This window comes from Rhinolophus ferrumequinum, chromosome 28, assembly GCF_004115265.2.
Source record: "Rhinolophus ferrumequinum isolate MPI-CBG mRhiFer1 chromosome 28, mRhiFer1_v1.p, whole genome shotgun sequence".
NCBI lineage: Eukaryota > Metazoa > Chordata > Mammalia > Chiroptera > Rhinolophidae > Rhinolophus > Rhinolophus ferrumequinum.
In genome coordinates, this window is record NC_046311.1 from 9984662 (window position 1) to 10012533 (window position 27872).

Here is a 27872-nt window from a genome sequence, read left to right on the forward strand (position 1 = left end):
CCCTTCGCCTGGCTTCTCCTAGCCCCCGGGAGGAGGCGCTGGTGGCCGGGTCAGCCTCTGCTCCCTCCCAGCCGGCGTCCCGGAGCCCCCATTCACAAAGGCCCGCTCGGTGGAGGACACACACACACACTCACACACACACACACTCACACCCCCAAAAGAGGGGAGTTTGATCTTGCCTCATTGGCGTCTGGGCCTGAAAGGAAAATCGTTTGGGTAAACAGCCAAGCTTCCAGGCTTAACGCCCGGCTCCCGCCCCCGCCCCTCCACCCCCTTCCCGCCTCCCCCATTCCCCTTCAACCCCACCCGCCACCCACACTCCGCTCCGCAGCCCGGCCCGGAGCGAGCTCCGCGCGTCTGGGCGGGAGCCCAGGGCTCCCCGGGTTCAAAGGGCCGCAGCCCCCGGGAATGCCCTCCTCGCTGTGCCCCGGGGGCAGAAGCGGACTGCTGGGCGGTGGGACCGGCCTGGGCCACGGTAGGAACCGCGAAACCCCCCGCTTCCCTAAGTGGGGCTCGTCCCGGGGGAGGGCGCAGGGGAGTTCGGAGCCCGCAGGGGCAGTTGCGCCCAGGCGGAGCGGAGGCCGAGCCCGGGGCGCCCCGGCAGGCACCCTGGGCCCCACCAGGCGGTCACAGGCCTGTGTCCACGTGTGTGCAGGGCCACGGGCGGGGGCGTGGAGCCTCTGCAGGCCGCGATGCGCTCCACGCACCCTGCGGTGATGACCGGGTCCCCACCTCCCTCCAAACGGCCTCGGCTCCCGGAAAAGCATTTAATCTGATATTAAGCGTTTTTCGAAGTTTGATTCTTTTTAAAAGAGAGTTCTTCTGTTAAGTGGCACAATTAATAGTTGTTAACATGCAAAAAAAGACTTGCGTGGTGTTGAAAAGGGTATTGGTTTCTCTCTAGCTCACACTCTCAAGCGTGGAAAGAACCTTGAAATCTGAAAATATCCTGATTTGATTATTACAGCTGATTATATGGTAACCCCCCCACCCCCTCCATTCTCTAATGCAATTCCTCTCCCTTCTCCCTTCCTGGGCCCTGTTCTCTCTCTCTCTCTCCTTCTAGTCTCCATCTCCCTCTAATCCAGGCGTCATTAGCAACACCCTCTGGCTACATGTTTTGCATCAATGAAACATTGTGACATAGTTGTAATACAAACTCTGCGCCTTGCACTGCATCTTGCGGTGGGAAGTGTAATAGCAATAAAAATCATTTTTCATCTCCAGGCATTATTCGGTGGGAAAAAAAAAAACACACACACACACCAGAAAATCTGAGTGTGAGAAGAGGGGTGGAGGAGAGAGAAATGGAAGGAGGCGAAGGAGGGAGGGAGAAAGAGAAAGAGCGACGGGAAACCTTGCCAATGTACAGACTTCTCAAAAACGGTGGGCATGTAGACTCAAGCCTATCCTTTTCTGGGCTCTACTCTCTTCTGCTTGTGTCCCTGTTCCTCACCGCTGTCCCTTGGTGGACCCGGGGGTCCTCTCAGCTCCCAGGATCTCAGCTCCCAGCCTCTTAGCTCCCAAGATCTCTCAACAGCTCCTTTCTGCCTTATGCAGCATTCCTCCAGGACTCCCAGGGGCCCAGGCACCCGTCCTCAGCTGGCTGGGGTGAGGGGCCCCCATTCAGTTCGGAGCCTCTTTCCTGTATGAACTCTCAGGAGGAATCTTTCCTAGCCTGATGGAGAAGGGACAAACCACCCAGAAAGCTGACCTGGCTATTTTCTCGGCTCAGCCCTGTAATTTCTAAGCTAAGGCTCTCGGAGAACCTGCTAATCTGCAATGAGGAGTGTTGGTTACAAGGAGAAGGCGCTTCCCTGCCGTTTGGGAGCTCAACCTGCCAACTCAGGAAGGAAGGGTCTCTAAGTTGAGTTTACTGAGGGCAGGAGACGCAGGGACTTAAACACCACCACACACACACGCTCGACCCCCACCCCCTGCTTTCCAGTGCATCCTGGGTTATAGGTGGCATCCACTGAGCTCCTTTAAACAAAAACAAAAACGCACTGGCAGTCCATTAGATAAAGAGTCTAAATTATGTTAGGAAAAGATCCTGTCCAGCCCCTCAAAACAAAGACGCCGCACCAATCCTCCCAGGACCACAAGACAGACACTCTCGTCTTCCACCACGTTTGGCAAATTCGCAGAAGAAATCTTGTTTTGTGAAATTTGTTTTTCCTGAGAACACCTGTCTCTTGGGGTGGTGCGCGTTTTGCAACAAATTGAAGCAAAGACTCACCATACAGTGAATTCAATTTTCTCTATAGTGTTTCGTGGCGAGGAGTTAAGAGTGAGGTGAAATTCAGAAGTTACCAAATGGGTAAAATAGGGTAAGATGTCCAGTTGCTCCTTAGAGAGAAATGCGGTGTAATCTCTACCTTCTGCTTGCGGCCCTCACTGGCGGACAGGCGCCCAGGTTTCCGGGCTGTATTTTATAGTCATTTTTGTGAGCAGAGCCGAAGGCTGCGGGGTACGAGGTTCCAATAGCCTGGCCACTGGCCCCTCTGGTGTCTGATTGACCAGAATGAGTGGGTTTCGGTGGAAATCTAAGTGGGAAGGAGGACTTCCTGGGAACCCGCTTGATGGGAGATATTTGCATAGGCCACAGCTGAGTGGCCCGAAACTGGCGGCCCGAACCTATGATCTCTGAGAACACATCTTTCATTTCTGTTCTCTTTTCTACCAAAATAGCACTTGAGCTTTGCTGAAATTGTACCCATATATTGTTTTCTCTTTCTCCTGTTATTTTTCCCTTGATCCCAATGCAGACATCGTGCGATGTGTCGGTCACAGATCATGGGTGTTAGCGGGTGGGAAGAAGACTGAAGCTTCTCTGAGGGTTTTGGGGGGAAAGTCCGGGGACGGTCAAGTTAGGCTGGGAGGCATGGCCGCGTAATTCCAGTTTCCGCAGCGAGGTGGCGCTCCAGGGCACGGCAGCGCGCCCGGCCGTCCGCCGCGTTCCCGCTGCGAGGCCGCCGCCACCGAGCAAGGTGAACGCCGGCTTCCCAAAGCCTCCGCGCGAAAATCGGGCAGCTCTCCGACCCGCAGGGCCCACTGTCCGTGGGTGGGCGAAGGCCCGAGGCCACAGCCGGGGAAGGCTGGCGACAGCGGGGAGCGCGGCCGGGCCGTGGCGGGGGCTCCGGGGGAATCTGCCAAGTTCGAGTTTGCAGTGGGACCCGGGCGGGGCCGACGCGGGGATGCGGGCCCCGGGTCCGGACGCAGCAAGGGAGTCACCCAACTCAGGACACTTTCATCTCTCTCTCTCTCTCAGGAAAAAAAAAAAAATCTTATGCACTGGGATGGATATTGTTGTGTCCCCCAAACTAGGTAGGTTTCCTATTTGATAGGTTTCTTTTCCCTCTCCTTTCCTGTGGTTTTTCTTCCCTTCCTTTCTTGATTTACCTCCCCCGCTTCTCTCTTTCCATCTTTCCTTCCTTCCTGTCTTCCTTCCTTCCTTCCTTCCTCTCTCTCCTTCTTTCTTTCTTTTTTTGGCTTCTGTCCGAGAGCTGGCTGTATCTGGATGGGGAAGAGAGACAGAGAGAGAGAGACTAAGCTCGGAGGTAGAAGACCCAGCACTGGGCAAATGACAGCAGAACAGAAGAAACTATTTCGATTTATTGACCGCACCTCCATGCCGGCGATTTCGTTCCCACACTTCTGCTCTCCAGGGGCATCTGACAAGCCTTTCACCCACCACGCTCAACCTGTGGTCGTGGAGGCCCTTTAAAATCATTTTTGAAACAAAGATCGAAATAACAGTGACAGTAACAGTGAACAACATGGCCACGCTGCGTGAACGTCCTCGTGGGTTTGCAGCCCCGCTCCGTGGGGCCAGAGCAAGGCCCGTGCGTGGCTTTAAATTGGTCCCTCTTTTCAGGAATTCATTGCAGCAGAACTCCCTGAAATTTCAACTATCCCCTTACCCAGTGGCTGTGGCTACCCCGCCTGGGCCCTGGCCACCTCTGGGAAGCTTTGCTGAGCCTGCACCGGGTCACCAACTTGTCACCAGCTGCATTTCTTTTAGCCCGCGTTTCCCGGCCACCTCACCTTGATTGAAGTTTTCTAGTATAAATGCAGGAATTTTCAGCCCAATTTAGGAGTCTACAGACACTCAGAGGGTCAGGCCATTAGGAATGTAAACGTGGTGACCAAGAATTATAAACATGATCTAAAAGTCTCTTCCAATTCATTTCTTCAAGTATTTATTCGACTTAAGTGATGAAAAGTGACAGTTGTGAAATAGACAGCTTTTAAAAGTAATGAAGTCAGATGAGGCTTTAACCTGTCGATTGCTATGAATCAACCTTGAAAAAGACGAATGAAGAACATTATTTGAGCACCTAAGAGCCAGCATTTGCTGTGCTGATGGTGGGTCCTGAAACCAGCCCACAAGCTCAGTGAGAGCGGCTGGCAGGGGAGGCCTTGGGTTTGCAGCGTGGCCCTCTGGTGACCCAGCAGGCCTGTGACCCTTGCTGCCTATAGGGGACATTTTCAGGAGGCTGGGTCTCCATTTCTACTTAGACTTCAGCCTTGGATTTGGGCCACTGCAGCCCTCAGCAGAGCTGGAAATTCAGAGGGGCCGCCATGCAGGCCACGATATATAGATGGGTGTTCAGTCCAGCTCCCCAGCAGCGGAGGGTGTCAACTTCCTTCTCCAGCCGGGTGGGGAAGGGCCAGGGCCTGCAGGAAACCGCGATCTTACCCATCTTTTGGAAATGGTGGCTTTTGGCAGAGGCCAGGGAGTAAGGTGAGGAAGTTGAGAAGAAAATGAAATTTCCCAGAGGTCCTGGGAGGCTGGTGGGTGTTGGGTTCTCAGGGACATCCGAGGACTCTAATCTGCTAGGGAAACCAGAGGAGGGCAGGGGCTGTGGTTTTGTGATAGGGAGTGGGTCTCAGCTCTGCACCGACCCCCCTCCCAGAGTCCAGGTATGGCTTCTGAGGAAGGTGCACTGGTGGGTGTCTTAAAATAAACACATTTTCTTGGAGATCTCAGCTCTCCCACAACCGCAATTTAGGTCAGAGCCAGACATGGGAGTGGGGTGAGTGCCTTCATCCCGGCATCCAATGTGGGCCCCAGGCGTCTGGGGGCTGCTGGGGTACAAGCCACAGGTCCTCCCCTGACTCCCGCACCCCCTTCCCTTTTCTTCTTCAGTTCTGGGGTCAACAGGAAAGAGGGGGATCCTCTCTCCTCCTCTCTCCCCCCTTGACCATGGAGAGCAGTCCACGGAAGGCCAGGAGACGGCACCCGATTTGGGGACAAGTGCCCGCCTGGAGGGACTGTCTGTGGCCCGAAATTCACTGAGCTTGAAATTCCCAGACTCTTGGCTGGTGGCTGCGACTCCGAGGACCCCCCTCAGATCCCAGAGAAAGTGAGGGGGAGGGGAGCGCACTGGACCACGCCCTCCCCTGGGACTGTCGGTCGCTGGGGACAAGCCGAGCGGGTGCGTCCATTCGGCCCCACCCTGGCCTGGGCAGCCTCTGGCGGCCTGGGGGCCTGATGCCCACCTCGGGCAGCGTCCCCTCCCTGCTTTGGAGAGCAGGACGTGAGGAGGGAGGCGCCCACACGGGTCGCACCAGGCTCTCGCTCTATCCGCGTCCGGATAGCCCTCCGGGTCAGCTGGAGCTGAAACCTGCCGGCCCAGGGACTCAGTGGGCGGATGCGTAGCCACTGCCCCCCGCCCGCCCGCCCCACTGGTGCCAGGGTCCCCACCTTCCCAGGCTGGGTGCCTAGGGCGCGGGGTAGAGAGGACGGCAACTTCCAGTTTCCATCCGGGCGGCGAGAGACCGCCGGAGGGGGCCGCGGGGAGACTCCTCCTGCACTGGGTCCCGAGGCAGCCGGGACTCGGCCGGCGGCGCGCCTTCGCCCGCCCGAGCGTTTCCATAAATCAGGCCGCTGGCAGGCTGCTAATTAGCTCCGACGGAAAAGAATAGAAAGCGGGAGAGTCCAGTAGAGCTCAGGGGGTGGGGGTGAGAGCTCAGTAGGTGGGAGATGAGAATTTCCCCGGGACCAACAGGAGACTCCAGGGGTCGCCTCAGCACGCCCCTCCCGCGAAGGCCACCGCTGTCACTCCCACCGCTCCCCGTCGCGGCCTCCAAGCTGGGGCCTCCCGATCGCAAGCGGCGCGCACCGCGCGCACCCCCACCTTGGACCTGGCGCGCCCACCCACGCCGAGGCCCCCTCTCCCCCGGGGCTGCGCTCGCCGGGCGTTAATTAACTCTCTCCGCGGCCCGTGCAATATCGCAGGACTTTCAAAACTCATCCCCGGGTGTTTCCTCCTAAGCCTGAAGCCTGCGCCGGGAACAATCGCCAGGAAAAGAGGGAGCTGGGGCTGGAGGAAGGGTCAGACACTTCAAGGGTTTGGGATGACGCCCCCCACCCAAGGATTGGGGGGACTGTGTGGGGTAGCAGCTTGTAACCCTATTCCTCCGACTCCCGTGAAAAGGCGAAGCGGGTCATTCCAGGTTAGAAATAACCCTGAAGTTGGATTCTTGATTGCCATGGAAATCCGAAGCTGAGGACTCCGCGAGGGAGCGCGACTGCAGTTGATTTTCTTTCTTTTCCTCCCCCACCCTCTTCCAGCCGCGGGGCTCTGCGCCCCTCCCCGTTCCCCCGCCCTCCGCCGGGAAGGGACTCTGCGATGACATCACCGCGGAGACCCGTGGCCTCCCCGCCCCCGGCCCGGGACCCCGGAGCGGAGATTGACAGGTGTCGCTCGCAAGGACAATGCCTTCCAGGTGTCACCGTGGCAGTCGCATCCCTCCTAACCCGCCCTCTGTGCCCTCTTCACTTCCAACTCTCCTACCCCCGTTTTTTCTCCTCTGAGGGAAGAGCTCTCATCTCCTTCCCTCGGCTCCTGGCATCTGGGCACCGCGGCCGGGTCTGCAGCTGTGGACCCGGGCCGGCAGGCAGGGCAGGGGCGGCGGGGACTCGGCCTGCTGCCGGCTGCGGGGCGGCTCGGGGACGCTTAGGGCCCCGGGAAGGGTCCGGGCGGCGGCCCACGGTGGGCAAGGAGGGAGCGGGCGTGTGTTTTAGAGGAATCACTGCGGTCTCCGGACCTCCCTGCCTTCGCTCTCCACCCCCACCCCCACACACGTAATATAACAGACGCGAAGATAATCCTGCCATCTGGCAAATCCCAAATTTGGCAACTAAGCTCGGAAAGCGACGGCGACGTGTCCTGCGGGGCGTAGGTGGCTGGTCCTGTCCGGCTCTCCGGAGCCGAGGCGACGACCACGAGCTCCGCAGGCACCTGCTTGCATCTCGGCGGAAGCCCCCAGCCCTGCCCCGACCCCCGAGACTTTGCGCGGCTTTTCCTCCCTCTCGGGGCAGCGGCCCTGGGGGTGCGGAATGGGGACGCAGGACTTGCGGGGCTCCCGTCGCAGGGTCCACCCACACCGCCTCACTGCGCTCAAACCCAAAGTCAGCTTCATTATGTAACACCGAATATAAGTTATAGCCGGGCGGCCTGTCGGCGGTGATTCACATCATTTGGTGATCGCGATCACACTTATTAGATGTCTTCAAAGCCGACGGGGGTTTTCTAGCTGCTGCTTCTTCTTTTTTTCCTTTTTTTAAGGAGGGCATTTGTGCTAAATTGCCCAGTACTGGTGTGATAACTGTCAAAAGTTTGACATCAAAGGAGCTAATATTATTCAGTTACTAGAGAAGCTGTCTAAATAAGAATATCTTAATTACCGCATGACAAAGGTAGGAAAGCAGTCGGATCTGAAAAGGGGAGCGCTGCTTTTGATGCGCTATCTATATCAGACCGATGCGCCTTAATCAGGCCTAGTCCGAGTTCCCTTCCTCTCCCCGTCGGTCCTCTGAACTTTATAACTCTATGTAAACACGTTGTCTGTGGGGACATAATCTTCTCGGGCTCTTCTTAGGAGAAATTTCCATCTTCTCCCGTTCTAGATTAGGCAGCGGAGTCCGCTCCGTCAATGAAGGGACTAAGGTTTCGGGGACAATAATGTGGCAATTGTTGATGGTTTGTGACCCATAAAATGTGGAGGTGACTGTTCTGGCTTTGGTATGTAATTATGCAAAACACTTTCCATAAAGACTTGCCATTCGATCTAATGGCAGTCCCTGCGGTCTATTTCAAAAAGGGAGGGTCTATATACAAGAGGGAAAAGTAACATTTGTTTTAACACAGGTTTTATGGGGGGGATGGATAAATACAAACACATCGCAACGCCTCCCAAAGTATTTTTTTTTGAGTCAAATTAAAATAATTACCAGGGCGTTTAATAAGTTAATCATAGCAACACGGCCCATCCAAATACAGAGAGAGGGGGTTCAGGGTGCAGCCCACCACTTGCCGTCCTGGGACTCTGCTTGTGTCACCTCCCACTTAGGCAGGGGTGGGGTGTAACTGTGTCTCCACTCAATCCACCTGGGTGCCCCGCTGGGTTCTGAAGCCTCAGTCTAGGGCTAAGGTTATGGAAAGGGTGGGCCAGCTCTCCACCCCTAAAATCTTGTCCGTGGAATTATTTGGCAGAGGGCATTTTAAGAAAACAGCCCTCTCCCCAAAGCCCTTCCCCATTTTCCCTGTAGTGCCCTCAAGCCCCCAGGATTTAGGGATCCCCAGAAAGGCGGGTGGGAAGGGGTGTCTGGGCAGGAAGCAGTGCCTGAGTGACTAGGCTGGGATGTCGAAAGCCTGAGCCCAGCTCAGAAATGGCAGTGGCTGGGCAGATTCCCAGCTGCTAAAGCTACCCGGGCACCTTTGCAAGCCACCTGAGGTTTTGTTTTGTTTAAAAAATAATAATACAAGACCTTTAGAAGGGACTGAAGGAGGAAAAGTAGAGTGAGATGGGGAGTCGTCTGTCCCAAGCCAGCCCTGGCGGCTGGTTAAAAGCAAGTGTTTCTCCGTCACCCCACGGGCCCCCAACCCTCCTGGAGATGCGCCCCCCTCAGGTGGGACCTTTCCTGTGGCCTCGCCGCCCTCTGCAGTGACTTGGCTGGTTGAGCCCTGCAGACGTGGGAGACAGGGGATTTTTCAAGGGGGAACCGATGATTAAAAGAGAGAATCATCTAAATATCAAAGTGACACATGGGGAGACCTGGAAAAAAATATTTAAGCTAATGAAAAGCAAATAAAGAAGCAGACACTTAGGCTGGGAAATAAAATATTGTGTTTAAGATGGTGCTTTTGGTGAGGGCTTGAAGATTTCCGATTCATGTACACATAATAAACACTCAGGTTTGTCATCTGGAGGTGCAAATCTGAAAGATATTCCAACAAATGAAGTGCCGGCAGAGAGAGGAATAAAGAGATCGGGCCTCTCAGGGGTCAGGCAGCCTGAGATTGCTTCTAGAGATCTTTTGAAAATTTCACAGGATTGAAGGCTTACGGGGCTTCACTGCGCTCGCATTTCAAACTCAGATCAGCGGGCTCACCATCAAAAATAGAGGTCTGGAAAATTTTGATGCAAAGATGGCCACGGACGGCAGGGTCTCTCTCACTAGCTCCTGCTCTTTTTTTTTTTTTTTCCCTTTCCAAGACATTCTGACATGGCTGTGATCCTCTGGATGACAGAATCGTCAGAAAAGAAAAAGAAAATTGCGTCTGGTCTCTCGTAACTTCCTTTCAGTGACAGGGAATGTCGGGTCTTCTTTCCAGTGGAAGAGGGAGTGGGGAATGATCCTTCCCTCGCAAGCAAGCGTACTAGGACCATAGCTCAAAGGAGTTTCATAATTAATGACCCGCTCCTGGCTGAGGATACACTTACACATATATGTACGCACACAGAACTTTAACCACTAAACAGGAAGATTGGCCGGGCTGTCTCCTATTTCGTGGGAGTTAATGCTCACTCATATTTTGCCCAGCCCCCTAAGATGTCAGCACATTCTGGTTCAAAAAGGACACAGAAAAATCAATTGTCTCTGTGATTGATCCACCAGGGGGGAAAAAATAAAAGGAACTGGGAAGGGAGTGTTCTGTGAAAATAGATCAAACTAAGGAACTCTGAGATGGGACCAGGCTGAGTAGATGCAAAAAGCTGGTTAGAGGCAGCCAGAGCTGGAGAACTCTCTGCCAATTATGCTAAAAATGGGAGTCATCCAAAACTAATTTCTACGGGTTTGGTGAACTTTAGGACAAGCAGGCAAAAAGGACAAATGCATTATCCCTTTGCCCGTTTTAATTTGTACCCGGCTATCTTAGACAAACAACAAAGTATTTGGAGGCAGGGAATAATCTGAATTAGTTGGTTTTCATTAACTCTGAGACCAAGGTGAGCAGAAGTCAGCTCCCTGACAACTTTCCTTAAGTGCATATATCAGGGGGTGTGCCTTGAGGAGAGACCCCACAGATGAGCAGGAGACCAGTATCACGAACATCTCCTGTTTCCTGAATTATCGACTCAAACCGTTAACAATGTGTGTTCTGTAACAGGTGAGCAGAAAGGGAAGTGTAAGAGTTGCTGTAACTGGTTTTACAAGTTCAAATCCTTGACTGCTAGAGCGTCTGCCAGGTGGGGCAGCTGCCCAAGACTTGGGGTGCCGGGACAGGATCCTACAGTCCTCAGGGCTGGCGGAACAACACCCCACAGGCCACAGGGTTGGCGGGACAGGTCCCAACCGCCCCAACTTTGGTGGGCCAGACTGAGGGGAACTCCGCCCCTGGCGCCCTGGGTTTGGTGATTCCGGGAAGAAGGAGGGAGAAAAGGGGATTGCGTGTACCCCGAAAGTCCCACATCTGGCGCCTTCGTAGACACCCAAGGTGCCAATTCCAGCGGCAGGACTTCCCGCCCGCCCTGGAGGTTTTGGAGAGAGCGGCCCTGTATCTACAGGGCAGCCGCTACCCTTACAGGGGCTTCTCCAAATACTTTCCTTCCACACCCCCCACCCCCAGATTCAGAGTTAAGGAATAGAGAGAGCAGGTCCTAAGTGGAACTTTTTAAAACTTGAGCAGAAATGAAAACGAAGGGGAGTCTTCTCTTTGCAGAAGGGCCACCCACAGGCTTCGCAATCTCGTTCTTTCTCGGTCTCCTACGTAGGATCCAGACCCCCAACTGGGCTTTCAAAGTGGGGGTTTTGTGCAATGAATGCGATAGGGTTTGTGTGCTTCCAGAAGAAGCGCTTAGAGAAGGGGCCGGCGGTATAACCCGAAGAGAGCAGGGAGAGGCAGGAGGGGACCTGAGCCGATGTGGATTGCACGGCCTCGGAGCCCGAGCCGCGCTGGGTGCCCAGCTGGGAGGCGGCGCAGCCGGGTAAGCGCTCGGCTGCGACCGAGGCCACCCGGGCGCACCGAGCGCCAGGGACTTCCCGAGCCAAGCTCCTCCCGCAGAGGGTGGGAGGCGTTGGGACAACCCTCCCTGCACAATGCAGAGCCCGCACGAGGCTTCGCAAAGACACTAGACCCAAGCGGTCTTGAGCGCTGCCCGCTTTAACCAAAACAGAGGGGTTTCCTCGAGCTAAGAGGGGAGGTGAACCCGAGCGGCTTGGCCCTGGCCAGCCATGCGGCACGGAATGCCCCTCCCGCAACGTTTTAACCAACAATATCAGGGGCAGGACGAGGGTGACAACTCCAAATCACAGGCTGCGAGTGACCTCCGGTCCTATTGACAGGTCCTCGTTTCTTACCGTCGCCACAGCCCTGGGAGCTGAAGACGCGCTAGTTACCTTCCTCTCACTGCCCAGTATCTCCTAACAAAAAAGAAAAGGGGGGAAAAAAGTCAGGGTTCAGCGGAGAATTGCAAACTGGGGGTCAGCTTGAGAGCAATCCCAGCCTCTAGATTTTAAAGCAAAAAAAAAAAAAAAAAAAAAAAAAGCCGAAAAGGACCCCAACGCCTTTGGCCGCGCACTGGCCGAGCTCGGTGCGTCTACTAGGGCTGGACCCTGGCGTACCCCTGCCAGGTTGGCCTCTAGTCACGCCTCTTCCCATTTGTGGGACCCCTCTGGACAGGCTGGCTGGGGTGCGGGGCGCTCACCAGGGCAGGGCCCAGGTTGAGAGCTCAGGGCCGCTGAAGGCTGGGCAGCCACGGCCTGGGCCCCACCCCAACCCTGGACTGCGCGCCCTGCCCTCTCCTGGACTCAAACACTATTAGACTCCCGGGCCTAGCCGAGTCCCGCGTAGGGAAAAGCAGAGCGCGGGAGGCTTTGCCCGCTGAGCGGAACACAGCGTTTCCAGCGTGGGAAACCTCCCTCCCACGGCTGCTGGGGGAGGCCCGCTCTGCGGGGCCGCCAGAACGCGCGCGAAATTCCGTGTTGCCATCTTAGCCTTTTCTAAAAGGATGGCTTTTCAAAAAAAAAAAAATCACGCAACTGAAAACTCCAGGCGAGGCAACGCCTTTCCTTCCGTTTTGATGGAACAGTCACTACATCCAAGTCTCTTGTAAGTCACCTCCCCTCTAACTTCAAAGGAGCGCGTGTGTTCATTTTCCCTTCATTGAAATGATGGCCCAGGCTGAGAGGCGAGGGGTTCTCCGCCTCCTCCAGCCCTCCCTCCAGATTTGGACGTAGGGAACCCAGGCATGATTTAGCGCCAGGCCCCCAACACCTTGACTCGCTTTTGTTGATAGTTAACTTCATGAGCTACTGTCTATAATGTAATATGAAATGCACGTGCCAGGACACAAATGGACGCAGAGAGAGCTGACCGGACCTTTCCTTGGGCGCCTGCAGGCCACGTCACGTGTGGAGTGGGCCCCATCTCCTGGCACACGGAGGTCTAAGCCCAGACACGGGTATTTCGGCGCCATGCGCGCCCAGATAACCACACTCCCAGGCGGCGTTGCCACTGGGGACTAACGAAACGCGAGGAACTTCAGGCGACCTTTTTGAGGCCACGTCCGGTTTTGAGGATCGCTTGCCAGTTTTTCAGTGTGTTTCTGTCCAGATAGACTACACTGTTTGGAGTGAATTAACCTGTGGTCCGACTCCAATTCATACAGAAGCAAAGACCGAAAGAGAGGGAATCAGGAGGAGGAGAGGGAAACACAAAAGGAACGTGCCTTGAGCTTGTACATTCCGTTACACCGGACTTTCCAGCTGAGAGGACCGATGTGCGCCACTTACTGTAATTGAATTGCTGTTATAACACCTTTCAGGGGACAGCGATACGTTTCAAAAAAGTTGCCCGCGCGGCCTGCGGCTGCTTGTCCTTCTCCGCCGGCGCCAGCCGCCCGCCTGCCAGGCACAGCTGCCCCGAGGGGACTGGGGACACACTCGCGACCCTGGGCGGAGCGGCAGGATCCCGGCCCTGGAGAACCCATCCCGGGCGTGCCAGGGAACCCGAGTGGGCAGGAACCGCGGCCGAGGCTTAGTGCGGCATGAAGCTGAGAACTGGGATTGCAGAGAAGGGTCGGGAGCGAACGCGGCGCCAGCGAGGCCTCTGCCCTCACGTCCCCCTGGACGGGCGTTCTCCCGCTGCCCTACCCTGGGGTTTGTAGCGCCTCTTTCCTCTCCGTCCTCCTCCCCCCAGCCTTGCTCTGGCCTCTCTGGGTCCCTACTCTCCCCAGGGAATGGAGGTGTCCTGCGCCACGGTGGCTAAGAGCCAGAAGCTGGGCCCTAGCGGAGAAGCCCGGTCTTGTGATTCCCTCCCCCGGTCGGATTTCCGCCCCGCGGCCCGGCCCAGCCTCGGAGCCGGCAGGAGCCGTCGCCCTGAGCTCTCAGCCGCAGCCTCTGGCCTCCTTCCTGGGCCTGTGGGACCTCCCACTCTTGGTCGCCTGTCCCCTAACCACCGAAAGTGTCCTCGCTTTGACCCCAGGGCCAGCTCTTCTCTCTGCCGCTCCTCATGGCGTACTGGCCCCCATCCGGGCTCCACACAACTTTCTGGGCACACAGCAAACTTTAGATTCATACGCACCGGCCCCCTCATCCCCCAGGAGAGCCAGTCCTCTGGCCTTCAGCACAACCTTTGGCGGAGTGGCCAGGAGCCACGGCTTGAGAGCAGTGTCTGGGGTGGGGGGAGGGTGCAAAGGGATCTGCGCACCCCATCGCCCTGTATAACTTCCCCCCGGCTAGTTTAAAGGGGCTCCAAGGGAAAGGCCAGTCCTGGAGGCTGGCGGGTGCTTCACCAGCCCTGGGAGGGTGTCCCGAGTGTGGTGGGGACCCGCGCGTTGGGCCCCGGGGTATCCGGAGCCCTTGTGCTTCCTGTCTCACGGATGCAGCCAAGGAGGCTGAGATTTCCCAGCCACACGAGCTCCACTTGTCCTGTGCCCTGAGGGGTGCGGGGCAGAAATCCATGAGGCTCCACAGGACTGTCCCGTGGGGCTGGTGCTGAACTGCCAGAGCAGAACAGGCTCGAGGAGCAACCACTCCGGGAGGAGGCACCATCCTGGGGTCAGGTCCAAACCGCAGGGTGGGGAAGCCCTATGGCCTTTGTTTGGGGTTCACCAAACCAGCGTGTGTGTGTCCACCCACAAGGTGGGGTGGTGAGAGGGAAACGTGGGACGGGGGCTTGGCATTCACCACGTGGAACAAACACGATGACTCGGGTTGAGCTTCTCTTTTTCTGGGAGGTCTTCAGCTTCCTCCAAGGCTTGCTGACGTAAGGTTGTCTTCGGAACCACAAAGTTGAATGTTCTCAGTGACATCCAGCAGCCTGAGCACGCGTGCGCTTCGTGGTCCTGAGAGGTGGGGCTCAGTCACCCAATCCCCACGCCTGCATTGACGTTTCTGCAAAATCAAGTTCTTTTCCTTTCCCGCGTGGCCAGGAGATGAGGCGTGGAGGACTCCCTGTCGCCTGGGCCTGGCGTGAGGCTGGGGAGGACGGTAACACATTCAGGAACTCGGGAAGGTGAGACGCGGGCTTGGATGGAAAGCCTCAGGGGCTGTGTGCGGGGTAGGTTGTTGCAAGGCTCAGCTGAGGACAAGAAATGCACGCCATGCACCTGGACCCAGTTGTCTCCTCGGGTCTTGGAGTTGCACCTCTGCCTGCCCGAGATGCCACAGGCCTGCGCCTGCCTCACTCTGCATCTTGGGGAGGGTCAGGAAGCGCCCAGGGGAGAAGGCGCTTCAGAGTGCATTAAGGAGTCAAGGGCGAAACGTCTGACCCGCCCCGGGTCAGAAACAAGGCTTCGGTGGGTCTGGCTGACACAAGACCCCTGTCGCCTGGGACCGCAGCCAGCACCGCCCCCAGTGCTCACGAAACCCATATCCTTGCATTTTTGACCTTCCCATCCCTAGACTTTCCTCAGCAGCGACACTCGCCGTGTATTAACCTTTGCACAGCAAAGATGATTGCCAACAGAAAGATTCTTTTGGAAAAGATGCGGAGAAAGATAGAAATAAGGAGAGCTGAAACGCACCAGTGTCACCTGCGTTCTTTCTTTACATCCCCACAACACCCTCCAGACGTAGGTACGGTTTCCTTTTTGCTGCTGGATACACTGAGGTTCAGGGAAGTTAAGAGCCTGGACCAAGCTTAGTCATTTCATAATCGTCTCTAAAATGGTCTTCATTTCCCCCCAGCCCTCGTCTGCAATGCAACGCCTTACATGTAAGTTTCCCCAAACATCCAGAAGGTTGCCTGGATTGTTTCCTGCTTTGCCGCCTGCCCGGACTAATTCTCTCCTCTGTGAGAGGGGTCTTTGCTTGTTCTTCACAGGCAGGGTGCGAGGGAACAAGCAAGCCCTGTTAGGAAAGGGTGCTTGGTGAACGGGATTCTGGGATGCTAAAGGGCCAGAGCCTTATCTTGTGGAAAACCAGCTCAGGCTGGTTCTCCCCATGCCCACTGAGTCTGAACTGCCAACCTAGGTTGGCAGCGGTAGGACAGCCCCAGCTTTCATGCTTGTCCTCTGGCTAATCAGTGAGACCCTGGAAGCCAGCTGAACGTACATGTTCAGCCAAACAGAAGGGAGAACCCAAAAGCAAAGAGAACGGGTGGTTCAGATTCAAATTTGGTGGCCAGGTATATGTCCGTGAGGCTAAAGCATCTCCGTGAAGTTAGACGTCTGATATTTTTTAAGGCCACTGTGAAAAAGAAAATCGGTGTACCTAGTTTTATTTCGTTGATTGCAAACAACAGAGTGACAGAGGGTATTCAAATCTCCAACTTGTAGGGAAGACCACACCCACGTGTGTTGCTTACCTGGTGGGAGGTGGTCAGCTGGGTCAGTGGGGCCTAGGGGACACTAAGTGAAGGTCAGCTGTGCCTACCTGGTCACACCCCAGGCCTACTGTGTATTTAGAGCTTCCAGTTTGGGAAGTGGCTCATGGGACATTGGGAGGAGGCAGAAGTGTGGGTGACGCCAGGGGTCTGTGTGTGTAGCACAGCGAATATAGGACTTTAGGAGCAAGAGTGATTATTTTCCTACTCTCCATGGAAACGTTCTCATTTCTGTGTTGATTTAACATCCACTTATTAAGTGGGTAGGATGTTCCAGCATGGTACAAGGGGCTGGTGGGTACAACGATTAATGTCAGACACACTGTCCTCAAGAAGTTTTTAAGTCTGTTGGGGAGAGGCAAGAAAATATAACATAATGCACTCCGAGAGCCGGCACGCAGATTGTAAAGCGTGAAGGAGGAAGAGCCTTGTAAAACTGCCTGGGGATGACTAGAGTGGAGGCGATTTTGGCCTGGGGCTCAGAAGATGTGGGAGACAGGGCAACACAAGGGTGGGGACAAAAGAGAGAAATGGGAACTGCAGCTGGAGGAGGGAAGCACAGAGCAAAGCCAAACAAGGTCAGATCAGGTTCTAACTCCTCTAGGGGTAAAACAAGGTCATTGTCCTTGGGTTACTGGGTGTGTGTAAAGAAACTGTAAGTTTCTCACCCAGTTCTTAAGACGTGTCCTCTGCCTTCCTGTCACGGTCATGGGCGAGGAGGGGATTTGAAATTGTTTCCAAGAGGATGGAGTTTTGTTTGTTTGTTTGTTTTGAAGTCCAACTGATGAGCTGCTACCTGTGTCCTGACAGAAGGACACAAAAAGTAGACGAGGTGTGGACATGTCAGAGGAGATTAGCACAAGGAACATTGTGGCAGAAAGAAAAAAAAGTTCCTGTCAGGAAGTATTCCTAATTTTGCAGAGGCCCAAAGTATTGGTACCACTGACTCTCTTCTGTCTATTAGAGCAGATGAAACGTGCTATTGGGGTTAGTTCTATGTCTATGTCTCTCTCCCTTGGGGCTGGAAGCTCCTCAGAGGCTGGGAGGACAGCTGACTCACTGGTCTTCCCAGCCCCCGGTCACATAATAGGAAGACCTCAGTACATTCGGAATGGACCACTGATGCAAGCTTAAGAATATTGGTTTTTAATTTGTGTTCATGATAGTTGGAGCGTCTGAATATCTTTTTAGGTTTGCCATTTTGGGTTTTTAACTGTGGTTGCATAAAGCGATCATTGTCAACTTAGTTTTTAATTATGGTGGGACCCGCTGGTTGAAGTGAAGGGCGTGAGCACAAATGGACATTCAGGAGCCCCTGTTTGAAAACCCCGGTACTAGAGGCTTCAAATCTAATTGGTTGCTTTAGATTACACTACCCTGGATCCGTCTGTTTAATATTCTTAGCCATAGGGAAACCTCATTCGACCAAAAAAACCCCTTACCTTTGTGTATATGTTTTGTTGTTGCTGTCATTTTATGTGTAGCCTGAACATTAGTCAAGATGCTTTGTTAGCTGGACTAAAATGTGGTGAAGAAGGCAGTATTTTCTTCCTTCTATGGCTTCCATATAACTTTTGGGTGACTAAGGAATAATCTGGATTCTTGAAAGTTAGTATTTTAAAGCCTCTTGCCCAGGGAGAGGGCGAGAGCTACGTAGAAGAAAGATTAATCCAAGATGTTTCGAAACCTTTTTCTGCCTCGCTGCATTACGTTATCATTTTCCAAACCCAAGCATCAATTAGATCTTGGAAATAAGCAGGAAGAAAAACATGAAATGAGAACAAATCGCGACCTGCTCCCTCTGAATTCTACCTTATATTTCAGCCAGTCTATTGGCTCCTTGGTTTGGAGTAATTTCCAAATCTCACTGGCTTAGTGGCAAGACATCTTCTCATTCTTCTCTGCTAAGTACATTCTCCCTTAAAAAACAAAAAAATTCCCCCTCCCACCTCATCTCCCTTGTGAATTCTCTTTTTAGAATTCAAATTGCCAAGAAATTCGCAAGTAAAATAGAACATATTTTTGAGCGCTTTGTTTACTGTTATTCGTGGGCTCTAGGGAGAGACTTTCCGTAAAGAAGCTTTTGTTTGCTTTGAGGACTCCACGTAACCTTGGTCATCGTCTCTGAGACACTGGCCTGTGTCTTGGTATTTAGACAGCAAAGGTACTGCCCAAATATCATCCAGCCACAGCTTGTGTCTCAAAGAAAGGAGAAACTTTGAGGCTGTGGGCCTCTAGTGACAATGGCAATATCCAACGCTCCCTGTTTTTTAATTAAAAAAAATTATTGAGGTATAATTGACATATGCAATTATATTCGTTTCAGGCCTGTAACAGAATGATTCGAAATGTCTTTATAAGGCAAAATGATCACCACAATTAGTTTAGTTAATAACACCTACATAGTTACACTTTTTTTTTCTTGTGATGAGAACTTTTAAGATCTACTCTACTAGCAACTTTTAAGCACACGATACAGTATTATTAGCTATAGTCACCATGTTGTACATTACATCCATTTCTTTCATAACGGACGTTTACACCTTTTGATCCCTTTTACGCATTTGATCTACCCTGCCCCCACCTCTGGCAACCACCAATCTGTCTTTGTATCTATAAGCTCATTTTTTAAATTGTTTTATTTTATTATTATTATTTTTTTAAGATGCCACATATAGGTGAGGTCTGAAGGGATTTGTCTTTCTCTGTATGACTTATGTCGCTTAGCAGGATGCCCTCAAATTTCATCCATATTGTCATAAATGGCAAGATTCCTTTCTTTTTTATAGCTGAATAGTATTCCATAATGCACTATTATTTACAAGAATAATACTTTATAACAACAATAATTACTTTCAATAGCCTAGATGCGAAAAAAGAAGTTTTCTTTTTGTGAAAAAAGTTTTCTTTTTTCACATCTAGGCTATCGTAAATAATGCTGCAATGAACATAGGGGTGCAGATATCTTCTTCAGTTACTGTTTTCATTTTCTTCAGATACATACTCAAAAGTAGAATTGCTGGTTTCAAACTCTCTTATTAACAGCATAATATGGTTCCAGAGAGCCCATGACAAGAGAGTCATATGAAATTGGATGACACAAATGCAAAAGATCTGAAGATGGTACCGTTTTTAGATCAACTGCCAACCCTTCTGCCTCCTGGTGGCTCTTTGAAGACTACAAAATGGAGACTCCACTTCTGATATGAAGGTTCGAATATAAAGCTGGTACAGTACCCTCTCCCGCCTTGGAGGATCTAAATAATTATTACAGCAAAATGATATTCTCCATCTAAACATTCCCAAGCAATGACAAGGGAGGAAGGACCTATCACAACATTATGGGATAATTACAAATCACATTCTTCAACCCTTGACTGTATTTATTGGATGTAGAAAACATTGGGAGGAAAATGAAAAATTCGTTTATCATTGAATAGATACTAAAGACCTAGATGCCTGGGAATTTTTAGAGAAATCATGGAACAAATTTCCTACTTCGCAATCGTAGGTTTTGCTTCGTGCATGTGGATTCAATTTGTCTGCCATCCACAGACAAAGCAAAGAAAGAGGTGGTACTAAATTCTGTCACTTGCTGAGAAAGGTAAAGATGAGAACACATAAGCGACTATCTTAGCATAAATCTGAAAATGAAAAAAAAAAAAGGAAGTAGAGTGAGTGGTAGAAATAAGGTTGTTTGTTAGTTTTTTCTTGAATTTACCTGGTTTGAGGAAGAGGGACTTAAAAAGACAAAGTGTGTCCTGGAGTTGGACCCTTCAGAGAAGGATTTTTGAGGGAAGGGGGGATTACTATCTAAGATCTGAAATTATAAATATGTAAGTTAAAAAGATACAAAAAAGTAATTGTAATCTGTAACTCAGGATGCTAGTACATTTCTTTTTGCATCGAGTATGGCCGCCTGTGCTATGTTTATTCGCACGGGATGGTATTTCCATGGTCATCAAGGAAAAAATGCTTCCTGTGTTGCCAATTCAGGGAGCATAAATTACTGGGAACCTTCTATGGAATAAATTATTTTCTTAAGCCGTCTCAGATGTGCAGCCAATGAAGAGTTTAAGGCAGAAACGAAATGCAAAATTTAGCTCGAAGGGACACTGGTGGTATTGGGAACTGTCTCTGGAGCTGTTTTCTCTCTGCACATCTGTGAAGGGGATTAGAGGGGCTACATTCCAACCTGAGGCTTTCTCAGCCACACGCGGCTCTTCAGAAACCGGCATGTGGTTTTCTTCTTCGATTTAAATAAAGCAACAAGGAAATATTGCAGTGTGGCCATGGCAGTGGGGGAAGGGGGGAGGAAGAAGAACAGCACTCGAGTCACAGACCTCCCCGTGCCATCACCTGATTTGTGTGCCTTCGTTGAGAACCCCACGCTACCGTCGTTGTGTGTAAAGCCCCTGTAAGTGCCATGTGTGGTACGTACACACATGCAAGGTAAGTTTAATTCATTTGTGGCTTTCCACACTGCTCACGGTGAAGTGGTACTTTGGCGTCTGAAAGGTGAGGGGAACTTTATTTCGATGCGAAGATGAGACTCTGCACTCTCGAACCTGACAGATGGGAATTCGAAGGACGATGGGGAAGGTTTGCATCGGCCAACCAGTTCAACAGGTCAAAATACAGTCAGACCAGTACTAGTTCAAGGAATTGGAACATGGAAAATTATTGGGAAATGCATTTGTGTGGCAGTTGCTCGGTTCCCTGATGACCTTTTTCTGATAGGATTTTCTGGGTCATCTTCAGTGTACCCCCACTGTCTTTGAGCATCTAAGGTGGCCAACTAGAATTTTAGGTCTAGGTAACAATTCTATGACACCCCGCATCTAAAGATACCACCTGTCCTGATGAGGAATTGGCGCTGTCTGGGTCTCCTGCAGAAAGGGTGAGAAGGCTCATCTCTGGACCCATGTCTCACTATCTCACCTTCCCACCGCAAGCCATGGCTATACGTCATTTGTAATGAGTTAAACATTTAAAAAAGCATCTGAAGAAAGTTTTGTTTCCTTTCTAATCAAGCCCCCTCCACGGCTCTCCAATGATATCCACGAATTCTCAGATGACCCTCTTTGAGAGCTGAAGCCTAATTCTGACAAGGGACAGAGAACGACTTTGGAAGCTAGGTAATAAAAAGCCAACTGTGTCTTCTGGTTTGGGTGCATGCTCTCTCTTTTTCTCTCTCTTGCATCGCTGGCTCTGGGAAGCGTTACAGAAACATCCACGTGGCAAGAAGCCGAAGTCTCTGCCAACAGCCAGAGAGGCACTGAGGGCCCCCCAAAACTATGGGCGTGAACTTGGAATTGGATTCTTCAGCCTCAATCTTCAGATGACCTCACTCCAGCTGGTAGCTGGACTGCACCTTGCGAGAGACCCTGAACCACAAAAGCTCCCCGCTAAGCTGTTCTCAGATTCCTGACCCTCAGAAGCTGTGAGATCATAAGTGTTTATTGTTTTAACTTGCCAAGTTTCGGGTTAATCTGTTACAAAACTATAGATAACTAGTACACCCCTAAGAAATAATTTGCACAGTCTCTGGTATCGACTAGAAAGCTAATAAATATTTGTTGAGTGAATTCATTAAAATGAAGAAGTGAAAAGCTGAATTTATATCCTTCCACATCTTTCCCTGTTTTTATGGCCCCTTTTAAAGTAGCTTCATGGCAGAATGTTTCTGAGAGACAGTCTCTTTAGTTATTAAAAGTTCAGTCATTCAACAAATATTTATTGCCGTTAACTATTTGTCAATAAACCTCTTTTCAACGGTGAAAGACTTGTGAGCCCAGGTGAGCTTCTGCCAAGGTTTTATACAACGGTATTTATGGAAGCTCTCTCTGCTAGTGTCTGCTTCTAGAAGTTAAAGCCAGATGTCGGGGGTCACCAGGGGACCCTGGAGGATGAACGGAAGGACAGACAGACTTCTCTCTACTCTGCCTTACTCAAGGCATTCGTAGGTGAAAATGAGACCAGTCATCGAATAAGGGGCATCAATAATGCAAGGCATTCAACAGTTAACGGGAGCATCTTGGGGGAAACGCAACTCCCTCATACTCCCTGTAGTGTGACATGTGGCTAAGAATCCCACTTCACCCGTTTACTAACCACGAGAACTTAAGTAACTCATTTAATTCTTTGGAGTCTCATTTGTTCATCTATGAATAAAGCAAAAAAAAAAAAAAAAGGAGGATTTCTTAAAAGACAAGGCATTGAAAGGTTTAGCTTACTGCCTGGCATGTCGTAGGTACTTCAGAAATTGTTAGCCACTTTTCTTAGGTTGATGAGTTGTCATCTTTTGTACATGGTGGGATTTCATTCTCCGTGTGATCGTCTGTCTAGTTTTGGTTCTGTCTTTTGATCTCTCCCAGTGCGTTTGGAGGCTCCCCTTGCACCACTGAAAGTGACCTTGATGTCCTGCATGTCAGCCCCATTTATATATATTTTTTCATGTAGACCCAGTTATATTTTAGATAGAAAGTCGAGGGCTTATGCGAGTATCAATGAAATGCATGTGAGATTTGGGCAAGATCAAGAACAGAGAGAGAAAACGAAATGAAAGGAGTAAATCCAGCTCTACAAATTTTCTTTTTATCTCTACTTTCTGTTCCTGAGCAGCTATCAATTTTGACAGACAATATACATAATCCATAGACATTTTGCACAACTGATAAATCTCCTCAGTTAGTGAAGATGCTTTCAGTCACACGCAATAGGACCTCACTAGAAACTGGCTTAATCAAAAAGAGGATGTATGAAATTACCTGATCAAAAAGGACAGGGGAGAGCTAAATGTGCAACTCATGCCTCTAAGAAACGATTTTGTATCTTTTGGCCCTGATTTTCTTTGTGTTGGCTTCATTGTCAGAAAGAGTCTGTTCAAGTGGAAGCAAAGATGGTTGCTAGTACCTCAAAGAGTGCATTTTACTAGCTTATCTTCTTTCTCAATAGTTATATCAGATTCACCCAGGGGTCCTGATTGGCTCACATGCCCAGCCTTGAAAATAATCACCATCATTTTGATTGGTCAGGCATAGGTCAGCTGCCAACCGCTGGAAACAATGTATGGTGTCAGCCCCATTTAAATCTAAGGCTTGAGAACAGAGAATGGGAGTGGTGTTCTAAACGAAACTCAAGATACTATTACTTAAAAGGGGGAACAGATGCTGGACAGAGAAAAATTACAGATATCTATTCTGGTAGATAGATATGTGCTTGAGTACTTAACAAACGCAGGAGGGAAAATGAATTATTATACTCAAGGGTGTTATTTTATGTGGAAAGCAAGGAGAGTTATGATGCTAAGGACAGGTGGGAAAGTCGGATAGATGAAATTGCATCTTACATTACCTTCTTCTCTTTACCGTTACATACATTTTCCCAGAGCTTTGCACATATAATAGCGGCAGATAACATCTTCTACATTTTCATAGTTTTATAGAAAAATATGTTGGAGGAGGCAGATGTATAGGCTATAAAACAAAATTTTAAAACCTTATAAGTGATCCGTCTTCTCCAAATAAATAAATATGAAGATGCTCTATTGATTCTTTAGATAAGACCTTTTTTTTTTTTTTTTTTTTTTTTTAATCCCCAGGAAATCATTCAGATTTCAGATGGACTTACCTTCGCTTAATCTGTAAGCAGTTCTGGTCCCAAACAGAGCTGTGCTCAGAAGGGCCATCTTATCTGTGGTGTTCCACTTTTCTGCAGGTGCCAGGGACTGTTCCCCCAAGCTTGGCATGACAGTTATGGGGCAGCCACTTCCTTCTTCAAATAACATCCATTTATCTGTATGGGAAAAGGCCATCATTTTCATTTCGTCATTTTCAACGGTCACACCTAAAATCCTAACTAAATTCGTACAAATCCATCAACAGGCCGTGCTTGTAAATAAAACCCATCAACTGATACTTGCTTAGCACCTCCTTATTCCCCAAGTTCTTTCATGCAAAGCATCTCATTGGATCACCCAGGGAGCTTTGGAAGGCTCCAAACGATACGATAATATTATCATTCTCATACTCTAAGTGATGAAACAGAGATGGAGTGACCTACTCAAGCTGATAATTAATGTCAATCTTCAGATTCCAGACCTCAGGTTTTTCCCACTACATCTCATTATCTGAGTTTGGGTGAGGGCCGAAGCGTTGGCTAGAAGCTCAGAGGCCAAGACTCTGCAATCAAATGAGCAGCGGTTTGAAGCCTGGCTCTGCTGATGGTTAGTGGTGTGATCTTGGGCAAATTTCTTAATGACTGGGCCTCAAATGACTCACCTGTATTGTTATCATCCTTCCATACGTCATAGGAGTCTTGTGACGATTGCATAAAATCGTGGACCACGCTTAGCAGAGGGTCTGCGTTTAGCCTCTGCTTCAGTATGTTAGTTATTGTTAGACTTGTGATCACTTATCTCTAAATGTATATTTACCCGGCATTTACAAAGGGAAGGATGAATCATTCATGGCAATTGCTCCATGAATAGAAGCAGTAGCTTCTATTAACTGCGGCTTTCAGGGATGGGTAAAAATGGGAGGGTGTAGTGCCTGAATCAGTCCTTTACCTCACTGGGTTTCCCTTCTAATTGCTTGATCGATTTTTTTCCCATTCCGATTACCCACCACCAAGCGTGGTGTATACCGCATGTATTCAAAAGATTATAAGGTTACTATCACTTTACGTATTCTAGGAGGTAAGTGAAACTCTGCAATGATTAAACAGTGAAGTTTAGACTTATGTAAAAACGCCACCATTTGAGTGTTTCTTCTTAGACACTCAAATAAGCCCCAAAGAAAAGTATGTCTCCCATTTTACTTTGTTTCAAAGTTTTCCCAATTCAGACGGCATCATAGATTTTCCCATTATTAGTTTTATAAAAGGGTAAATCAATTATTTCTACATAACCCAGCGCTGGTTTTTCTGTGATGTTCAGCTATAATGGCCAAACCACCATTTCATTTCAGAAGGCCCTCCCTGGCAGGGTGGTTCTGTGGAGTCCAGGTAAATAGCGGCCCGCCCCTGAGAAGCGGTGGCCTCGGTTGTTTCTTTCATCTGTTTGTGACCACGGCACCATGTGTCAGAAATGGAACTCGGGGACGGCGCACAGTGGTGAGTGACTAGACCAGGCCCTGTGAGATGGAGCTTGCGGCCTAACGCTGGGTACCGAAAAGTGACAGGTAATGCAAGATGGCCGTGGGAGTACAGGGGGCTGTGAGTGCTTGCAGGAAGAGATTCCGGAGTCCTTCTCAGAGGTGGTGACATCCAAGCAGAGATGAATGAATGTGAGTGCACCACGTCTGTTTGTTTGATGGGGAGAAGAGACGACTCTTTCAGGCCCGGGGAAGAGTAGATGCAAGGATGTCGAGAGAGCATGACGATAAGCTGGACTGTGGAGTGCAGGATTTAAGGAGAAACCTGGCAGGAGACGGGGGCAGAAGGAAATGTAGAGACCACAGTAGGGAGAACACGTGAAAAATGGAAACTTCTCCCAGTCCTAATTCCGTGAAAGGGGACAGAACCTCCACCGTCCCTGTTTCTCCCAGGGGAAAGATGATTTCCCTTAAAACCCAGGCTTTTGGGGGCTGGAAGAAAAATAACAAGGTCTGAACGCTTACATTCTGTGCCACGCACAGTGTTAGTTACTTGACCTTGCTTTGAACGTAACTGCTGTCCTATGATGTAGGCCGCATCGTCCTGATTTGCAGATGGAGAAGTCGAGGCAAGGGGCGTGGAACGACTTCCGTAAGGTGACCCAGCTGATGGGTGGCAGAGCCAGGACTGGCTCCTGAGATTGTCCCACCCACGGGGAGAGTTTACAGCAGTGGGGTGTCCCGTGAGCTGATTCAGGCACGCTCTGTAGAGCTCCTAGCGCGGCGCCTAACACAGCACTGTCGTGACACCGAGACATCTACTCTTATCTTTTTTGGGGAGGGTGGGACAGTGTTTTAATGAAATGTGCGTCTGAAAGTAAGAACGTACGCAAGTGCCCAGGTATCACCGCTATTGCAGATGAGGGTGGTTTACCATGGAAGCACTTCTGGACACGTTTGATCTTTACTCCTGCGTTTTTCTTTCACACGGGTAATAAAACTAGACAGGTCAATGTCCGTCAAAGTCAGTGACACTTCCTGGTTCCCCGGAGGTGAAAACGATGCCTTTCCAGCCCTGCTACACTTTACGGAAATTCAAAGACTACGTTTTACTGTGACTTATTCCAAACGTTATTTTGCTTTGTAATTTTTTTCAAGCAAAATTCCCCCCCCCTTTTTTTTTGGTAGATCGCGTGACGTTCTTTTGTCCCCAAATGGAAATGTGGAGTCTAACCATAAAAAATGCCTTTTTCAGAAGCTCATAAATTAGAACGTCAAAGGTGCCTTGTTGCTTTTGATGCGTCTTCAGTGGCATGAATGAAGTCCTAGAAACTACCCCACATTTTCTAAAAAAATACGTTAAAAGGGTGGGGTAGATAGAAAAAAAAAAGCTGAATTTAAACTGTGATGGCTTTATCAAAGGACTTCATAACTGACATTCAACATGACAACCTCAGAATTAACATCGCTTTGTTAATATTTACTGTGTGTTCACCACTTCTGACTAAACTCTACTTCCATTGGGAAAAAGAAAGTCATGCATGTTAACTGTTTTCGAGTTTGGCAGATGTACGCTGAGAATCCTTGTCAGAGAGTCAGATTAAAAAACAAAAACATTGCGTAATATTTATATTACCAGGAGAAAAATGCTTCTATGGAAAAAAAAATATTTCCGAAACGTCTTTAATTAGTTGCTGGAATTGATTTTTGCATTGTTTAAATTTTTTTTTTTTGTCCCTGCCAAAAAACGTCTGTCATGTTGGATCAGGTTATTTGATCTTTATATCCTATTTACACTTTCTCCTAGGACATGTGAACATGGGCAAATACTTTTTAATTATCCTGATCAAGTGTGGAGGACATCTTTTCGCTGACCCCACTTGTAATCAACGGTGATATCCTAGAAGGAGGTAAATTGATTGCTTCTATCCTTCCCAACTAGCCAGAGGAGTGGGTCATACATTATCCTGCCCCTTTGAAAAATCCCACTCAGTGATTGATTTTATGACTGCCTGTGGCCGCGAATTCCTTAGAATGAATTCTACCAGGTGAAGAAGTATTTCCTATAACTTGCTTTAAATTTCCTCAGCATTAACTTCTCCGAGGGGCCCAGTCTCTTATGGGATAACATAATAAAGATCTATCAGTTTTACTGCCCTGTACATGCCTTTAATACGTAAGTAAATCTCTCTTGTTTTCCAGCCTACACTTCGTAATTCTAACTTTGGAAATCTCTCGTGGTGAGTGAATTGACACGGCATGCAATTTCTCACCCAGCTCTGGAGCTTTGCCTAAACTACATTCCTTAAGGTGAGCAAATGAAAGATGGAGGCCGTGATACAGATGGACGTGTATCCGACTCTTCAATAATGCTACTGTTTGATGTCCTCTCTTACTTTTTCATCTTCTCGATTTTTTTTTCTTTTTGCACAAAAAAGGTAAATTCATCGAAAGCAATGGGAAGCTGTTTTTGAGAGATTTTTTCCCATAGTTCCTACTCCTGTACAGTCCAGTGTAATGTCCCCTCTTATACAGCTTGGACTTTTTCATCCGATGAGAAATGTCTTAAAGGGGCTTTGACAAATTGTTCCAATTTCTACATCCCCTGGGGTGGGATCAAGCCTCCTTTGTATTAAATTGAACAGACATCTATTTTATTAAATAGATGGACATCACGAGCATGAGTTACCAATGAAATGCAATTATAAATAAAGTG

The 27872-nt window shown here is 49.9% G+C and overlaps 1 long non-coding RNA gene across 2 annotated transcripts; it reads left to right on the plus strand.

The window, feature by feature from the left end:
- The first annotated feature begins 333 nt into the window (after nucleotides 1-333).
- LOC117018918 (uncharacterized) lies at nucleotides 334-27872 on the plus strand. 2 transcript variants are annotated; one of them, XR_004422365.1, is made up of 3 exons: nucleotides 334-475; nucleotides 26964-27066; nucleotides 27359-27872. It is a non-coding gene; the product is annotated as an uncharacterized LOC117018918 (long non-coding RNA). The 2 variants fall into 2 exon arrangements; XR_004422366.1 differs by lacking the exon at nucleotides 334-475 and adding an exon at nucleotides 25111-25175.